At 41.7% G+C, this 20,174-nt stretch overlaps 1 pseudogene; it reads right to left on the bottom strand.

Moving 5' to 3' along the window:
* LOC122672348 overlaps positions 1 to 17,307 on the bottom strand; it is a 31,492-nt pseudogene extending 14,185 nt beyond the window's left edge.
* Between the last annotated feature and the right edge of the window lie 2,867 nt (positions 17,308 to 20,174).

Genomic DNA, 20,174 nt, shown 5'->3' with positions numbered 1-20,174 from the left:
GCGCACCAATCCCAAGCCGACCAGCAACAAAGTTGACTTCAATGCTTGAGCCCAATCCCATTCGCTATGTGGGGAATGGACATTCTCGGAGATTTCACCCGACATCGGGAGAAAGTAAAGTATGTGGTAGTCGCGATTGATTACTTCACCAAGTGGGTCGAGGCTGAGCCCCTCGCCACCATCACCGAGAAGAACATGGAGAAACTCTTCGAGACAAGGTCATCTACCGGTTCGGACTCACGAAAGTGCTCATCACTGATAATGGCACCCAATTCAACAACCCGGCCTTTCGAGAGTTCTGCGAACACTTCTACATTGACTTCCGACCCATCTCGGTAGCTCATCCGAAGCAAATGGACAAGTAGAAGTATCCAACCGAACATTACTGCCAGATTAAGAGAAGGCTAGATGAGGCCAAGGGGAGATGGGTGGAAGAACTCCCAAGTGTCCTATGGGCATATCGAACGACAGAAGAACTCCAACCGGGGAGAGTCCTTTTCGCCTCGCTTATGGGACCGAAGCCCTTGCCCCGGTTGAAATTATGGCCTCGTCGTGCACGAGTGCTCAACTTCAATGAGAAGACCTATCAAGATGGATGAGAGCCAACCTTGACTTCCTCGATGAAGTTCGAGAAAATGCCCTACTCGAGCGCGCATACCAATAGAGGACGACAAAGTACTATGACTCAAGAGTAAAAGAGCGCACTTCGTCAAGGGGACCTTATTCTCGAAAGCTTAGCGCATCCCACCAAGGCAAGACAAGGAAAGTTAGCACCAAATTGGGAAGGCACATACATAGTCTCCAAGCAAGTTCGCCGGGCACATATCGCTTGCGGACTCAGGGGCAAGAAGGTACCGAGACCTTGGAACTCAAAAAATTTGAAGAAGTTTTTTCAATAACTGAGAATGCTTGTATTCGGCTTCAGCTCCGACATTTGATTCAATAAAGTCTTTCTCCACCACTTAACGTATTGGCAAGCTCCTAAATCAAAGTCGTTAGACCGGTCCTCATAGACCTGGCCGACCTCAAAGACCGGTCCTCATAGACTTGGCCGACCTAAAAAACCGACCCTCATAGGTCGGCAGTCAAGTCGTAAGACCGGTCCTCATAAACCTGGCCGACTTCAAAGACCGACCCTCATAGGTCGGCAGCCAAGTCGGAAGACCTGTCCTCATAGAACTGGCCGACTTCAAAGACCGACCCTCATAGGTCGGCAGCCAAGTCGTAAGACCGGTCCTCATAGACCTGGCCGACCTCAAAGACCGACCCTTATAGGTCGGCAGCCAAGTCGTAAGACCGGTTCTCATAAACCTGGCCGACCTCAAAGATCGACCCTCATAGGTAGGCAGCCAAGTCGTAAGATCGGTCCTCATATACCTGGCCGACTTCTCAAGAGCAAACATCCCCCTTTTGGCTGAGCCTAACAAAGTTCAAAACTAAGCTAAGGCATTAAGCTTGGCCAGGAAGGATGCTCGGCCACGCATCTGTTTATATGATAGCCTGTCCAATAGGACCAAAGGGAACGGTGAATTAACCAACTAAGGTGAGGATCACATTAACCTCGGGCATGGTATGGCCGAGCCGCCGACCACGTGAGGGATGGGCAAAAAAGAGATAAGTTCCTAAGCTCGGCTAGCAAAATGACTCGGCAGTTCGGCCACAAATAGAACAGTGTACACAAGGAAAAGAAGGTGAAGAGCGCCGAGCTAAAACACTTAGACAGATTTTGGCAAAAATAAATTTTTTCATTCACTATAAGCTGACAGATCGGCACAGTTACAAAAGGGCAGTCCGGCCCCCACAAAAAAAAAAAAAAAAATTTACATCTCGGTCTCCTCGAGGTTGGACTTGGAGACGACCTCAGAAGTGTCCGCGGCAGTAGGCTCAGTAGGAGGGTCTTGTGGTCCAGCTTCTAGAGGGAAGACGTCGGCCGGAGTAGGTTCCTCAAGGGGTAGAGCCTGGGTGACTTCGGCTCCCTCCTCATCTCCCAACTCCCCGGCAAAGGTAGTCGCATCATCATCAAAACGGGAGAGGTTGAGATCCGGGTACGCTACCTTGATCTCGGCTAAAAGTTCAGCTCGGCCTGCCTCGAAACCTTCGGCGTATGGAGGCCTCCTGATCTTATGGCAGACATCAGCGTACTCCTCCAATTGAAGATAGTCGTTGACCACCTCGCTCCGAGCCGTAGCCAGATCTTCCTTGACCTTCTCCTTCACCTTGGCAAGGCGAGCTGCAGAGCCCGAACCTTTCTCTCTGCGACCACCTCGGCTGAGAACTCTCCACCTCGGCCTCGGCGGCGTGAGCTTCTCTTGGGTCTCTCGACGCCTCAACGGCATCCTGGGCATCCGGTAGGCCTTCTTGCACTTGGGCCCCAGGAATGGTTCTCGGTCGGGAGCCGCTCAAGCGGAGCATGGTCTCCACGCCTTGGCGAAGCTCTACAAAAAGGCACGAGAACAAAAATCAAGGCAGACTACACGATCATATCTAATCACAAGAGTCGACCAGAAACTTACCATGTTGAAATCCTGGAGCAGTGGAGAGGAGCTCGGGTCGACAGCGCCTCGAGCTTCTCCTTGTCGATTGAAGCCGACCGCATCCAGCCATTCTTTGGCATGCGCGGCCGCGTCAACGCGAGTCCCCGGGAAGAGCCGCCGGTCGGCCTCACAAGACCGTTATTGGCCGAGGCCCTCCCAAGACGTGTCGGAGATGTTGGCGGGTGAAGCCACGGGCGAAAGACCACCACTCGTCAGATTAACCGAGAGCTTCTAATGCTTGATGTTTCTCGGCGGGCTCCTCTCGCCTTTTCGGCCTTTCCCCTTTCTCGGAGACCCCGCTGGGCCCGTATTCTTCTCGGCCTCAAGGCCGACCACAGCATCCGACGGGCCCTGCATCACGACCTTGCCCTTGGGGGCCTTGGAAGATTCACCCGGGACTTCTTGTCCAAGTTTTCTTCCTCCAGTCTGCAAGGGTCTCGGCCCTTAGCCAGCGTATCCATAGGAGGAATGTGGCCAACCACCGCAAGAGAAACCAACAACATAAAAATAAGTCGAAACGAGAAAAGAAGACTAAGTAAAGGGGTCAGCTCGAACCACAGAGACGGTCTCAGCTCGGGCTCCTACCAGGGATCATATGCCACCTCTAAAGAAATCCCTCATCCTGAAGCTGGAGGGCATCAAAGGGCAGACGCTGGAGGATCAGGTCCAACGAGGTCATCTCGTTCTCGGTCAGGGGTATTACCCTATTGACATAGTTCAAGTTCATCTCCTTCCACTCGGTTTGGAGAGAGCTGTTGGGAATGGAAGCAAAGAAAAAATGAGGCTTCCAATACTTAATGAAGGTCGGCGTGCCAACCAAAAATTTGTGGCCGCCCAGAGCCGCACTCTTCCCCGATTGGTGGCAGAAATAGTTCCACTCCTTCTCAGGAGCTTCTTTAAGAAGAAGAGCGGACAGAAAAGCGCCACGCTCGCACCTTAGCTCATCTCGCAGAATAAGGCGTGGAAGCCGTACACGGCCAGCCAAGAGTTCGGCACCAGCTGACTAGGAGACAGGTGGAAGTGGTCCAAGATCTGGTCCACCAGGCCGAGAACGGGGAGCCTAAACGCATACTTGAAGGGCATCTCATACAAAGCCACCTCGCCGGGCCTGATGAAGCAGGCCATCTCCCCGGGGTTAGGAACTCGGAGCTGAATGTCCTCGGGGATGGCATAGGTCGCCCTCAGATAGTCGAGGTCAACCTCCGTGATCGTGCTCGAACGGTGTTGACACTACCTTCCTCGGGCTCGGGGGCATCGTGAGCCGACCGGCCAGCCAACCCCACCTCGGACGAATCTCCCTCACTTGATTCCTCATCGGATGAGGATGACCCGGAGTTCTCGACTCGGTGCACGGCGATGGATTGGGCTGCGTGGTCAAACTCGGGAGTAACAGAGGCCCACCTCGGCTGACGAAGCTCCACTACATCGGGCTCATCGAGGTCGAGCCCACAGTCTATGGTGGGAGAACAAGCGGGGAGCTCTCGGCTCGGACTCGCGCCCTCGCACCACTGGCGAACAGCTCGCCCATGGGACTACTACCAACTGACATCTGGCGGAGAAGACTTCTTGGTTGAAGAAGAGCTGGCGCGAATGAAGCAAAGGCCGAGCTGATCACGAACAAGTAAACACCGAGCGCTACCGAGTTGAAGAATCCAAGCTTGCCGAGAAGTCAATAACTTAGAAGCATGAGGAATGAATAGTTAGGAGTTGCCTATTTATAATCCTTGGGTTTTTGATCCAACGGCCGACCGAGCTCAAGATAATTCAACGGCCCGGATCAAAGGGCGTTTTGAATTCTCGAGCCTACCATAATGACTCACTGCGTGGCGTGTACGAACACCCAAGCGTCCGGACCGTGCAACGTCAAATCCGTGGCAAAAGATAAACCTGGCTCGACCGTGAAAAATCTTCCGAGACAAGCCGACTGGAACTTCACTCATCGCGTGCCGAGCCGACTCACGATGAGTGGGGGGCCGTGATGAGGCATAAAACACCCTACCTATCGGAGGCTGCCACGTGGCTGATCCGACCTCGGTCCGAGAACCGAGTTGAGCCGAGCGGGAGAATGGGCCGACCCCATCTTCGATAAGTCATCGATAGAGCCGGACTCGAGCTAGCTGGCCGTGGTTGAGGCCGAGCTCATACAGGTCAGCCGGACTCCTAGCCGAGCTTGCGGTCAAGAACAACCTCTCGGTGACCTCCTCTGCCGACCCCTTGGGCCGACCTCGAGGCCGAGCCCTCCTCCACCTGAAGCTGCCATAGCACCCCACCGGGATCTCCGGCCATGTCGGACATCCCAAGAATCACGGGATAAGGATCGAGCCACGATCCCGGCACAGACAACACGAATCGCACTCTACATGGACTCTTACCTTAATAAGAGTCCGACCCAAAATAACTCTCCACTCCGCTTTGCGAGAGAACCTTCGAAGAAGGACTCCTACCATACTAGGACTCTTCCAACCGTCTCATCTCCTCCTCGCTCTATAAATACCCAGGTATGGAGCACTATTCCTCATCTCACTTTTACTAGCGATTACGCTATTGCATTGGAGACCGACTTGAGCATCGGAGAGTCCTGGGCCGAGCCACACCAGCCCTCTTGTGCTCATTGCTTGGTTTTTGCAGGCTCATCCGCGGGCGAACCAAGCACCGGAGGTTTTCACACGCAACACAAAGGAACCATTTCGAAATGGATCTCAGTCGACTCTAATTGTTTGATTTCCAAAATCTCTACGAAATCAATCTGGCATATTTTACTCTCTTGTAGTTGGGCAAAGCGGATTTGGGCTGGCCCTTTGGGATTGAGAACTAAACTTCTCACCCATCCTTCTATGGAACATTTTTGCATATCCTTTCTTTCCCAAAACCAACTTGATAAAAAAAACTCTTATTTGGTTTTTATCTGTTTTTATGATTACCTGCTATTTCATTTGGAATTCAAGAAACAGAGTTGTTGTAGGGAAAGCTAAGGCAGACCCCATTAGAACAATGACTCTCATCAACCATTGGATCGCTGATCTCAATCTTAAATCCCCCAATGTCATTGACGAAAATATCTGTGAGGGATTTGTGTTTCCTGATAACCCGGTTGCTATAAAGGATTTAAATATACCACTTCTTAACTTTGCTGTTTTATTATGTGTAGGAACCTTCCAACCAAGTGTGGATTCCTCGACTTGGGCTTTTTGTATTTTGATTCAAGGAAGATTATTATATGCCACTGCAGGTTTTTTGACGGCGTACCATGTTTTGGAGCCGAAAGTGAAAACAATAATGTGTGGTCTTCAACAAGCTTCCAGATTTGGTATTAAGATCAAGGAGGTTTGGGTTTCAACAAAGGAGCCTCTTCAGTATATCCCACAACCATCACAAACCTCTTGGCCGTGAGATATAGTGCCTCTGTTGATGATACTACCTTTTTGTTAATTTCGGATAAAACTCTTATTTTTTGGATGGCTAAATTTGCTTGGAAAGCAGTCCACTACCATCGACACTTTTTGTATGAAAAATACATTGTAGATACTCTATTCATATATATATAATCTCTTTCCATCAAAAAACAAAAAAAAATTGTTACAACTATTAAGGCCTCTGTTTACTCTTTGTACCTTTTAAAAGTCAATTTTGTTGCACGTAAATAGTAATCTACATTAAAAAAAAACAAAAAGTTTTTCCTTATGCAGAATGTCCTCCATGCCCCCCATGTATGGCGGAAATTCTGCCCCCTTTTGTGCCACCGTGTGCGCTCTTATTGGCTGGCACATGCGGTGTGGCCCTTGCGTCCCACCCAGAAAACAGTGCCCCTAAGTTTTATTATCCCACCTCTTACAAACCAAATTGATTCGGTCTGACCAAACTGGACTAGGTTTTTTTTTTTTTTTTTAATAGTTAAACAAAACTAGGTTATTCCATTTAAATTGCGATCTGTTCCAAGCGAGTGAGAGTAACCACATGTCAATTAAAGAGACCTTAAACATCTTTTACAATCGAGAGAAAGGAAGATTCCCCAAAACCTTTTGTCCTCACACCACCTAATATCTATATCTAGAATGCTCCTTGGGGTTCCCTTGACAAGTACCAAAAAGCCCTCAAACAAGAAATATAGAACAAAATTACAATAGAACAAAACAAAAATGATTTTTCAAAGAAAGATATAGATAATTTTTATATTAATAAATGAAAATATTTTCTGCAAAAACCTTTTGACGAAAAACTTTTTAAATTGGCAGTTAGAAAGTACTCGTATACTTTCGTAATTGTCAAGTCACTTGCAATTGAAAATTATTCACTAAGATCCACATTCAATGTACATGAAGTCTTTTCATGGATGGGCTCCATAGAACTTATGTGTACCAATTATCAAGAGACTAGTCCTCGTATCTCCCATACTTTGAGCAATTTTGAATTGCACCCTCAAATGAATCATCGATCAACAATGCACACGTATGAAAGTAATACATCATGATAGGTGCAGTCAAGCTAAGTACTATAAAGTGGCTCATCCAGATGATCATCCATAAAACCAGACCACTAATCTAGTAGGCCAAAAATCATGGTACAATATAATCAATTTTTACAAGTCACAAAAGGAAAATATAGAAATATCCAGAGGAAAAGACTCAATCAGGACGAAGGAAATCACTCATAGTCAATTGAGAGAGCGTACTCAAAGATCACTCCCAAAGGAAAGGGAAAGTAGTTTAAAGTTCATAATCAAGCAAATTCGGGTGCATAAGCGTCTCAGAACTCAGTTGAAGAGGCACTACCCGAGTCTTTGCCCTAGTCATTGCAAAGTCCGTTTCATAGCCAAGTTTCATATCGAAAAAATTCCATATCAAAAAGAAAATAGAAGTAGCCATACCGCCAAATTGTCGCCATGGCGTCCATAGGATCGAATGTCACCACCTAAGACGGTGGTGAATTGGGTGATAACTATTTCTTCTACAAACTTAAAAACTTAAAAATGCAAATGGAAGATAGAGGAAAAGAGACAATGAAGATACAAAAGAAATTTAGAAAGCTTCAGACAAACTTGTCCAACGTCGACTACCTTGATCATGGACCAAGTATTTTTTCACTAAGTAATTCTTTTCCTGGGCAAGAATCAAGCATTTACACAAACTTAACTACTTTTTTAGGCTGAGCACCCAGACCACCCTGGTCAAGGATTTCTACCCAAGCCACAAAGGAAGTATTTCCTCAAGCCACACAGGCTTCCTTTACAACAAAAATGGCTTCTTCTTTCAAGACTGATAATTGTAACTAATTAGTCACACTATGATCAATTATAAGATGCTTTTGCACTTTACATGTTGAAACGCTTGTTCCATCCGTTCTCAAGATAATGTGATCACTTGCGCATGGATACAACAACAACAACACTTTCTCAAGATGATAATGACGATGAAGCTCATAGCTCTTCTCAAGATGATGATTGAATTAAGCTCTTTCACTTCAAGTTGTATTCTTGTCAATTGACTAATTGATTACGTCAAGTAACTCCATCTTTTTATCGGCAAACGAACTGGTTGTTAGAGTAAAGCTAAACTTCTTCTTTGAATATTTGAATTTCAATTTTATTTCCATGAGAAACTAGTTGTTGGAGAATCATTTAAACTTCAAAATAGTTGGAAGTATCAATCCATTTTAGTTTCCAATATTCAACTTAAGATTTTCTAGAAAAACTAGTTGTTGGAGCTCTTCAATATCAGTGAAGATGTTTAAGAGTTTCACTTACGCGGTTAAAGTTCAATTTGGTCATTAATAATAAATCAAAGACTTTTCAACTTCTTAACCGCGTAACATTTAACCCTATTGCACAGAAGATAGTCTGACAATTATGAAAGACCGTGGCAATATGGCGATTATGTGATAGCCACTCTTGGACATGCACAAAAGATGGTCAAACAGAAGACGACAACATTGCCCATCTGAGAAAATGGTAGTGATTTGGTGATATGACAATTCTGTGATATTTTGGCAACTTGTCGATATGGTGGCGATTTGGCAATATAACACCATGACGGTGATTTGGTGATATGGCACCACGACAGTGATTTGGCGTCACAACGGTGGTTTGGTTATATGGCGGCAAACTGAAGATTTGGCATCATGGCGGTGATATGGTGATATGGCACTATGGCGGTGATATGACACCATGTTGGTGGTTTGGCGATATGGCACCACAATGGTGATTTGGCAATATGATGCCATAGTAGCGATCTGGTGATATGGGATTGAATAAAAAATTAAAATAAAGCAAACAGAAAAAAGAAAAAGGAAAAGAGAGCGGTTGAATAAATAAAAGAGGATAAGATTTAATATAAAATAAAAAATGTTACTAACAAATGGTTGAATAAAAATGAGAGAGATTGAACGAGGGAGACAAAGATGGGCATTTGTTGAGAGAGTTGAAGATCGATAGTCCCCACATTAAGATCCACATGTTGGCAAATCCACCTCAGGAAATGCACTTGTCCTAGGAGGCGCGAGTGTTACTTGGAATAGAAAGAAACAGTCCTGCATTGCCCTATCCACGATGGAGTCGGAGTATATCGCATGTTCAACAACAGTTCAGGAGGCTATTTGGCTCAGAAGGTTCTTGCAGAGACTTAGTGTTTCTACTTACTCAGACGACGTTGTGCTTATGCTTTGTGATAGCACAACATTGTTGGCTTTTGCCAAGGACCCGAAGTTTTATGGAAGAGCCAAACACATTGACATACAATATCATTACATTCGAGACATGGTTGTGCAAAATGAAGTAGTTCTAAAGCATATCTCCACTGGCAATATGTTGGTGGATCCTTTGATGAAGCCCATTGTCAGAGATGTTTTCCTTGTTCATGTTAGGAACTTAGGACTGAGGCAGATTTGATATGTATTTTACTTTGGGAGATTTTTACAGAAGGGCATTTATTTATATCTTCCTTTCATATATATCTGAGATATATTTGCTTGAGTGATATTGTGTGTGCACATTTGTTTATTGTAAAGATGTCACTAGGCACTGAGTCGACCCACTCACATGGGTGACTCGCCTTGGCGCTTGAGGGTAGCAAGCAAGGTAAGCCTATGAGTATTTGTACTTCATGGCGCCTTAGTTAGAGCTAAGATGAGACTTTATCTGATCCAACGAGGAAGAGACCATACTTCTACATACCCTGTGTAAAGTCAAATGTGAGGTTTCAGACAGAAACCATGAGGGTGACTGTGCTAGAAATTCTGGTTAGGCGCTTGGTGCAGTGACTAGACTAAGATTCGTATGGTATTTATTTTTTGTGAGTGACATGCCCACATCAATTGGAGTTTCGCCATAGCATACATATCATACTGTATGTGCTAGTACCGGAGAGCAACTGAATGGATCCCTGCTTTGTCATTGTTTAAGCCACATGGATTATATTGATCCCTCAGTACCCTTACTACTTGAGACAATATAATGAAGAGGATACCCAATGACGCTACTTTGACGTACTCGGGACACAATTGGGAAAGCTGTTGGGAATAATCAGATTGACATGTGGGGGCTCAAGAAAACCCATCCAACATTACACCTTTATTTTGTGACTCATTGCTCGGGCGACTTGTCGTATTTGTGATTGATGTAGTCATGAGTACATTAAATACAATGGGTTACAACTACTCATCATGAGGGATTGAGAGAGTTGAATCTGGTGTAGTTGGATCGTTTGGGGTAATTCGAGATTGTTTGTAAGTGTTGTGCTATGTTGGTTAGATGGAAGCTTGATATAGCAATTCTACCATGTTTTAACTCGTTAGGTCGCACACCTCCTTTCTTGTATGAAGAGTTACACGTATGAGAGATGATTGGATGAACGATTGAGTTAGTACACTCTGTGTGGGCGATTGAGAGATGTTAACTGAATCTGGGTAGACCCAGTTCGGGTTTGGTGCCCACCCATGGGTCAACCAATTGGACCAGTTGGGTTTGCCACTTAAGGAGGTAGCCTCCCCTCTTTGGGTCTCTTCCCTCTGTGTGTCCTATTTAGAGTGGAACATTTTGAGGAGGTGGGGACTGATTATATATAAATATAATCAAGTCACCCCAAAATCGCATTGCATTCTTGCACCATTGAGATCTCTCTCTCTCTCACTCTCAATCTTGTTCACCAAGTTACTAGCTAGTGTGTTCTCTATGGGATTCCATCTGTTCCTAATGATTTGTGGTATGGTATGGAGTACTCCGTGGAAAAGCCTTGCAAGATATCTAGAGATTAAAAAAGATCGTTCGAGTTTGTAAAACTTGTAACAAAATCTGTACGAGATTTGTTCACTGCGTTTCCATCTCCGTTCAGGCAACATCCTAACAAGTGGTGATTTATTTTACAATCCCAAAGGATCCCTTCCTTTGAAAGGGAATGTCAGTGAATCAAAGGCAATTTTCATGGAAAATATGGGTGTGACAAGGTGGGCAAGTTTGCTTTCTGTGCAATGACCTATCATATATGAAGAGAACGTAGTCGTAGCAGATGGACCTCCAAATCCAGCATAATTACTCAGATTTGGGAAGTCATTCCCTTTGAACTTAGTACAAAGATTAGTCACTCTTTTGGCTGGTGTTTGGGGTCCCCAAAGAACGCCACATTGCTACTTCTTGGAACCTCCCTATTCCTTCCTAAAGGATGGAGTGAAGGTCTGTTTCTTTATTTTTCTTATCCTTTTTTCCATTGTTTTGTTCTCCCTATTTGGGGCTATTGTGTTTCTAGGCTTATTGAATATATATTTATTCACAAAAAAAACAAAAAAAAAACAATGAATATAGAGATTTTTTTTTTCATTAAATTCTCATTAATACAATTATTGTTCTTAATTAATTACCGGAACGTACTTATATTTTATTGCAGTTGAGTTTTTGGAATATTGACTGACGCATATACACAGAGTTTCAATTGTACATGAAGCGATGGTTCCAAGAGATATACCAGATTTCTGTGTGACCAATGACTTCACTTTGAATGTACGTAAACGTATGGTGTTAAAGAGTGAAGTAGATTCGGCAGCAGAGTCTCCAAGAAACTGCAGCCGCAGACTCTTTTATTTTTTTTGTTAAGTTTTTTAGTTCTTAGGCCTTCAAGCTCTAGTATCACATGTCAGATTTAAAATTTTAAGATCAAATATAGATTAAGGAACATTAATATGTATAATAAATTAAATATAATATGTACCTGAAGTCATGGAGACCACGAACGTTGATTTTAATTAGAGTGATGGAATTTCTATATTTGCATTGCTGATGTTAGGGTAGTGATGCAAGTCCATAATTGCATCTTAAAGTCCATAATTGCATCTTATTATTTATTTTAGTTTATGATTAGTTGTTTAATGTAATTGGGCATAGTTTTAGGATTCTTGATTATTTTAAATTTTAATTTGATTGATAGGTCAGTCCAAACCCATGAGTAATTTATTTAATTAATATAAGCCCACCCTTTAATTATGTAAGGGCTATGCCCATTTTAAGGAGTTGAATATAGAATGGAATTTTGAAATTTCTCCTTTTGAAGAACTTCTCCCCTTCCAAGCCTTGAAGAGCTTGAAGATAGGCTTAGAAGAACTTGTATTGTGCCGACTGAACACATCCTCACCCTCTAGCGTTCCTTGAAGAGTACGATAGTCGGTTTCTCGTTTCCAAATCTATATGTAATATTAAGCCTTCTAACCAATCATATAAATACAATCTTACACAAGATTTTTTAAAGGTTTATTGAACATATTGAATTCCTTATTAGGTAGGTAGCTGGACCACTGAGGAAACTTATAACACCCTTGCTAAAGTATGAGCCTTACCATTTAGCTCCATAAAAATGAAGAACAAGGCTGTAATGTTTTTAAATTGGATAGGTTTAAACCAACCTCCAAGAAGTAATGGTAGGCGTTTAACTCTATGTTCGGGATGGAATTTATTATGTTCAATGGACTACAGCTGCGGACCCATTTTCGATCCATGACTTGTTGATCTTTGTAATCCTTAATTATGAGCTTTCACGTTTTTCATAATAAAGCTCTTTTTAATTACAAAAAATAAAAAATAAACCAAGCTATAATATCACATGTTAGATTTAAAATTTTAAGAACAAATATAGATTAAGAAGCAATAATATGTACCTGAAGTTATGGAGACCAATGTTGAATAACCAAGTTCGAGATTAGAACTGAAACTACTATTTAATGGTTCCTTTTGTCTTTGCATTGTTGTTGTCAGGATAGAGACCAACCTCATATGTAAATTTATAGGCTCCTTAACCAATCATAAAAAGACAATATTACACAAGATCTTTGAATATATCCATAAAATGCTTTAAATCCAAAATAGAGGTTTACCCTACTACATATGGAATTCCTTATTGAACCTGATACACCACTTTCTGTGCATCCAATCCCTATTTTACACGTGGTACAATTTGGGCTATAAGCAAATCGGTTCTCAACCCGAAGCCTAGAAAGTCATGCCCAAGACAGTTATACCGGCCTAGACACGTCAGCAAAGACAGTTGTAAACTTCCAAGGATCCTGCAAGTTTGTTGTCAAAAGCAGTAAAGTAGGCAGTTTCACGTTAAAACCCCAGACTTAGTGAAAGCCCACCACCAACCTTTACCATGAGATCAGGGACTAAGAGGAATCGTAAGGATATTGGTGGCCTCTGACTGGGAGAAGCAAGATCGAACTAAGGAGATATCCCACTTATGAGAAAGCATGTGGATGAGGTCAGCGACCATCGTAGGGCCATTAATAATGGGAGGAGATACTATACGACTACCTAGGATACTAGGGACCCAAGCATCAGTGTAAATATTAATATGTTGCCCATTGTCAACCTTATTTCCTAGGCCACTAAGGCGGAGAGGGCATCCTTTCAAAAGGCTGTTCCTTTTTTTAGAACAATAGAATGAGGAGAAGCCTCCAAGAAAGATGAATTAGGGAAATAACACTCTTAAATACTTGGACCCAAAGAGCATTGCTCTGGTGTATAAGTCACCAACATTGTCTGGTTTGAAGGGCTTGATTGAAGCAAGCAAAATCCCTAAAGCCCATGCCCCCAGATTTCTTACTCAAGCAAAGTTTCCCTCATTTGATCTAATAGATGCATTTATCTTTGTTATCTTTCCACCAAAATCATTTTAATCTTTTATCAAGATCCTGACAAATGTTTAAAGGGAGATGGAACGTTGACACATAGCACATACCTTGAGGCCAATGAAATCCCTTTCGTAGAAACTAGCTCATCAACTGGTAATTTCTTATGGATGAATCTCCATACAAACACAAGTCCTCAGAAGAATCCCTGACTTTGAAACCGCCTTTAACCAAGGAATCTTCGAATTTTTTAAGCGAATCTTTTTGCATGCTGACTTATAAAATTGCACCACTTGACACTAGTAATCCTAATAAGGAAAGAAATCAAGGTTTGGCTATAAATATAACCTTAAGAAAATAAAAGTTTTGCAATTTATTATTAACTCATAGATTTGAGAGAAATTATCTCCAAAAAATTACACCCTCCCTCTCTCTCTCTCCAAGAGTTGGTGATTGAAATTGTTAGAGAAAGGACTCCACTACACTCTTCTCGATCAAAGAGTTGAGTAGAGATCAATTCCTACCTCCACGGATTCGATGTTAAAGTGTTGTGAACAAGCACAAATGTCAATAGGCTTAGTCAACAGGAGAGACTCCAACGAAGGAAAAAAAAACAACCATTAGAAGGACGATACATAAAAAATCAGGGTGGGGAAGAAACAACTCAAAGTATGATACAACAAATCTAGGGGAGGGGGAAACAATTAAACGAAGGTTACAACAAAATCCAAGGGAAGAGGAAACAATTCAATGGGGGGAATACTAGGGCCGAATCTCAGCTTTATTCCTCTATATTTCTATTGCTGATCCATATTATCTTTATAATACAAAGGGATGGCTCTTATTAACTACAAGCACCAGCGCCAAATCCCAACTTTCCTCCTGCCACATTATAAACCACCTCATATTTGTGCTGTTGCATATTTCCAAGGATCCCCAAATCGGTAGGAAGGGTGTTTCCAGCAAAAGCCAAGCAATATTGAGTTGAGGTTGCTTGAATTATAATTCCAGACTGATCAACATTCAAGTCAGTACCTCCACTAAAATGCAACACTATGCTTGGTACTGTTACTGTAGTGTAACCAGACAGGTTAAAGCATGTGTCGAATAGTGCATACGATGGCGCAGGGGGATAGTTTAACATTGCTAGACGAAATGCTGTACTTAGAGCTAAATAGGCTGTTGGTGCCAACCGAGTGATGACAGTTCCAGAATCTATAATGGTTCCTGAAGTTGTAAAAACAGATTCTGCAATTGATAGCTTCTGTCCTCCAACACTTATACCCGTCATATTTAGGAAATAGAACGAGGGGTAATTCGGATTTGTTAGCAGTGGAGTATACTGAGCAGTAGAAGAGGAACCCGCTTGGCTACCGAATGCAAGAAAACCAGTAGAGCTGCTTGAAGATGGAAGACAATAGGAAAAATTCTTTCCATATTTTGAAGCAGTCTGTGATACCGTAGAGAACGGGTGGCGGCCGAGACCTAGTAATCCATCTGTAAGACCAAATAGGCCATTGGTGTTGTGACCACACCCGAATTCAAAATTTGGGAAGAAATCAGAGGAAGATAGTGTTAGTGTATCGGTTACATAATCCCCTTGAGAGGTGGATCCATCACCATATTGGACCTGGTAGAGGCAATTGGTGGTGCAAGATGACTGTCCGTAGCCTGATGATTGCAGTTGTGTGCATGCATTGGAACCACATGAGATGTTGGAATAGGTGGAGGAAGCAGAAGAATTGAAGTAGGGATCTTGTTGTGAATAGCAATTGCTGGAGTTGCATGGTAGGCATTGGATCCAAGTGAGATCACTACCTGTATCGAATTCTAGTGTGAAATTTTGCTCAGGTGTTCCAAATCCAATCCTGACAACGTAGTTTCCAGTCCCATAAGAATCGCCAGAGTTGGCAGGAATTTGTACTGTAGAATCTGCTACCGATGACTGTTGGTTGGAGAATTTGGAATTGATGGACTTCACTCGGGTTTGGTCGTTAGTGAGAATCTGGTTAAGACTTGGGATTTTTTATTTCCCTTCTTTCAATAGTGAGCACGGTCCATATTTGCGAGTTATTTGCAATAGCCTGCTTAAGATTTCGGAACCTGAAAGCATAGATTGAGAAGGTAACCATTGTTAATATATAATAATTGTTTGAGGAGGTGGGGGAGGTAACTGCCTAACCTTTCCTTATACACTGTTATATTAATTTCCTTGGCATCTTATTGACTTTTTGAGTGTTTTGGATCCACCGCTGCTAACTGACCTTGCGGCGGCGTGCGCCTTCACACTGGTAGGGGCGAAACGACCACCCTACCCACTACCGAAGCACCTTGTCCAGGTGGGTTCCATGTGGGGTCCACGCCCTACCTATGTGAGGCTACACGTTGGCCGCATAGGCAGGCGGCTGCAAAGGATCCCGATCTATTAAACTACCAATTATCCTTTCGGGAGACCTATTTTTGAATTGGGAAAAAATCATTGCCAGGCTACATGGCGCTTGTGCCTAGATCCCGTGAAATGTGAAAATTTCACCTAGTTGATCTCCCGCATGTACTCTCATTGGCCCTTGCAGTAGCGTGGGGGCCAATGAGAGTACATAGGGGCATCAACATAGATGAGATTTTTTATTTCATTGGGAACAGATGGTAATTTTGCATGCTCCTATGTTTGAGTGCTACAGCCACATGATTTGGGAACGTTCTTTTTCCCCTTAAAAAAAGTTAGAAATGTTACTTTCCATTGAGCAAAACGAAATATATTTAACACAAAATTCTGGAATTGTCAAATGAAAATTTTACCATCATTATAAGCATATGTTCATTAAAATGTTTAGCATGAAATGGATTTCTTCCCAAATAGGTGAAATAGCTCCTAATCTATTACACAAAAAAAATGTGAAAATCATACCAAACAACTTCTGAAATTGAAATCACCCCTTAAAATATTTTTTGAAATCATAACCAAGAGAGCTTAGAGTACTGGTTTGTCTAAATTGGATCAAAGATAGACGATAAGAATGAATGAAAATAGCCCTCTTTCTAGCCCTCTTTCTTATGAAATTATTTTCTAGTAATCAAATGCATAAGAACAGATTTTTTTTTGCCCCATGATCCCATCCATCCACACAAACACAAACAAAAACATAAAGTTTGAAAGAAATTACCTTCGGCTGGAGTAGAGCAAACATCAGATGGATTCAAGGAGCTAAGTGAAACGACATGAGTCTGGAGTTTTCCAAATCTATAAGCCTCTACCTTCTCTAAAGAACAACCAGCAAAGAGAAACAAAAGAAAAACAATTGAAAGAAGAAGGGAAAGGAAGGAGGAGTATTTAATGTCCATGGATATGATGGGTACTGAGTTCTCTAAGACAAATATTTAGCTTTCCCTCAACCCTCTATATATATAGAGTGAAGAAGGATCTACTTCTTCTTATTTTGTGGAAAACCATTACTCTGCCAACACTGACTGACTCATTCATTGGTCAAAGTCTTATTCCTCAACAGTTATAGTAATGCATAAAAAAATGCGCACTCCATGTCCGCAATAGAATCTTCTGTTCGAAGCATGTTTTAAGAAGAATTAATGTACATTTCACATGGTTCTTGCCGCCAGCCCTATATGTAGCAGAAACTTCATAGAAGCGGTCAAAAAAGAAGAAGTGGAGAGCCATCTTTTGGAAATAATCTTTGTTTATTGCTGGTTTTTTTTTAAAATACAAAACAAAAACAAAAATGTACCAAAGCTTTTGATAATGCAATTTGAGGTCTATCTTAAAGAATTCAGATTCTATCCACCTGTGGTGACATATGGAATTGGTTATATATGAAATGGAAATTGGATTCAAGAATTGGATTTGTTGTGTCAAATAATGGATAAAATGGCATACTCGGATTTTGTTGCAATAATGGATCATAGTACTCGTATGTCTAGTGCACACATGATTTATATTGACAAAGGCAACCAAAAAAAAAAATAGTACATGTTGTACATTTCTACTACTGCGTGCCTATGATTCATTGCATACTAGAAAACCTCTCTAATATAACACACTTACAGGACCTAAACGGGTCTGGGAGATCTTGTATGTGTTGGATATAATGTTCATCAAATCTAAATAAATTGTTTATTCTAATTAATTCACATTTATTTTTATGGGTGATTGTGTGTCCAAAGGTATGACCTCAAAGTGTTTGCAACTAGCTATAGGGATGGAATCAACTCCGTTTACATGGTTATCGCATTGTGTATTTGTGGGAATGGAGATTTTAGACACAAATGTGGGTACTCTTTAGTTGTGTATTAGACTCGAACATTCGAAAACCTGGCATGATTTATGGTGGGATGTTTAGTGTAAATGGGTTCTCATGATAGTTGTATGCTCCCTAGAACTCTGAGATCTTTATCGTTGCAGATCGACATGGTGTACTTTAGTATATATAAGATCGATGCCTACATATGACTGACTATACATCACTATGCTAGGTCCAGTGTGTTTGCTTGTGCAAAAAAATGATGCTTAATAAGTTATCCACCTTTCATGTAGGAGAATATCTCGAGAGATAATCCTAAACTTGATTGGACCAAAATTCCGAGCTCGATCTATTGTAAAGTATTTGCAAACAATTTTGTTAAATTATTATTATTTAAAAAACATTTATTCGCGTTGTTTTGTTATCAAATCAGTGATTAGGTTGCTTTATACTAATTGTTCAATGGACAAGGGTATTAATGGTAATTTATTAATTTCGATGCTCTGAAGTCCATTGTGAATTGTTTTAAAGTGGTGGGGCATACACACCATAAAAAAAAAGTAATATTTCTTATCAATTATGGGTTTTATGGTTATTATCAAAACTAAGGTACACTTTTGTGTAATTATTCTAATAAGTCGATTGGGTATGACTCAGTGTAGGTTACCTTGGTGTATAACTAAATAAGATCATACCACTTGATAGTCGTAATCCCAATAAAGAAAGGAATCAGGGTTTGTCTATAAATATAAGCTTTACAAGAGAAAAATTACGGAATTCATTACCAACTCATAGATTTGAGAAAAAGGATTTCTCCAAAAAATTATAGACTTTCTCTCTCTCTCACTCCAAGAGATGGTGATTGCCATTGTTATAGAAAGGATTTCGCTGCACTCTTCTCGATCAAAGTGTTGAGTGGAGAACGATTTCTACCTTTGTGGATTTTATGCTAAAATATTGTGAACAATTAGAGGTGCTTTGCTGGCGGCACTTAAGTGATTTCCCCAAACACATATTGAGATTTTGTTTGAAATACCCTATATTGCGTGAGGATCGATTCTTTACATCAAAGTGAAAAAGTTTCCATTTGATACTATTGCTTCATTGGGATTGGTATCATTGCCACCCTCTCCGATTTGGATCCTCTACTGCCGAGCTGCCCGGCAGGATCGTGTTGCCTAGACACGGTGTTATATGCAATGTCCGCCTTACCCCTATCCAAACGCCTTGCCCGAATAGGGATAAGGCGGTCTTTGCACGCAGCATCATGTCTGAATAGCACGATCCTACCGGACCGCTCGGCAATAGAGGATCTGGATCCCACCCACTCTACATAATCATGTATTTCATAGCACGATCCTAAGGGTTAGTGTTATGAGAAATTTACCGAAAAAAACAAAGAAAGTATAGTGTTGTAAGAAGGCGTGTTTGATTCCACTTGAATAAAAATCGTGTTATTATTAGATGACATGTTTAATAGAAGTCAAAACAGAAAGAAAAAAAAAAAAAAGATTCAAAGCATTATGAATGCAATAATGCCTTTTGTGATTAAGACGACTTAGCTAAGTTGTTATCCATCTTTATCATTGTGATTAAGACCCTTGTACATTGAATATTGTAACAAGGGTCTGTTATTTATCCAAACATAACAAGACACCAATTACCCTCTTGGAGCTACAACTGGGATATGATTGGATATAAATTCATGAGGATAATTGTGTAAAATCAAATTCACTGTTGAAAATAAAAAAAATTCAAAAAAAATAAAATTGATTCAACTAAATTTTATAACAGAGGGCTAAAATGTAATTCAGCACAGCACATCTTCCCCAAAACTGCTGACGTCTGTTGTTGGCTGGAGAATCGTCTCCTTCCTTAAGACCAAGTTTGAGTCTGTCAATGAGAGCGCACTAAGCACAGAGAGAAGGGGACCGAAAGAAAGACAGAGAAGTAAAGGATGCGAATAAGATTTCCGTCATCAACGTTTCTGTCCACGAGCCATCATTGGTCGCTGCTGGCAGGTAATCTCTGAGTTTTACCATCTAGGGTTTATGGTTTTTTGTCTTCCCTTCCCGTCCCTTCTTCTTTCCCCCCATTTTTCGGGTGAGAATATAAAAAATTTGAGTGTTGCTTTTATCTTAATGAATCAAACTGGATTCGCTTTTTTTTTTTTTTTACCACTTCTGCTTAAATATCCGATGAGAGGACGTACAGGTTCTCCATATTAATGTAGTTCTTACTTTTCAATTTATTGATTCTTGTATCTTTTTGTTTCTAGTGTTCATAT

Source organism: Telopea speciosissima, chromosome 8 (genome assembly GCF_018873765.1).
Source record: "Telopea speciosissima isolate NSW1024214 ecotype Mountain lineage chromosome 8, Tspe_v1, whole genome shotgun sequence".
NCBI lineage: Eukaryota > Viridiplantae > Streptophyta > Magnoliopsida > Proteales > Proteaceae > Telopea > Telopea speciosissima.
The sequence above is the reverse complement of the archived record's forward strand: the minus strand, read 5'-3'. Positions and strand labels throughout refer to the sequence as shown.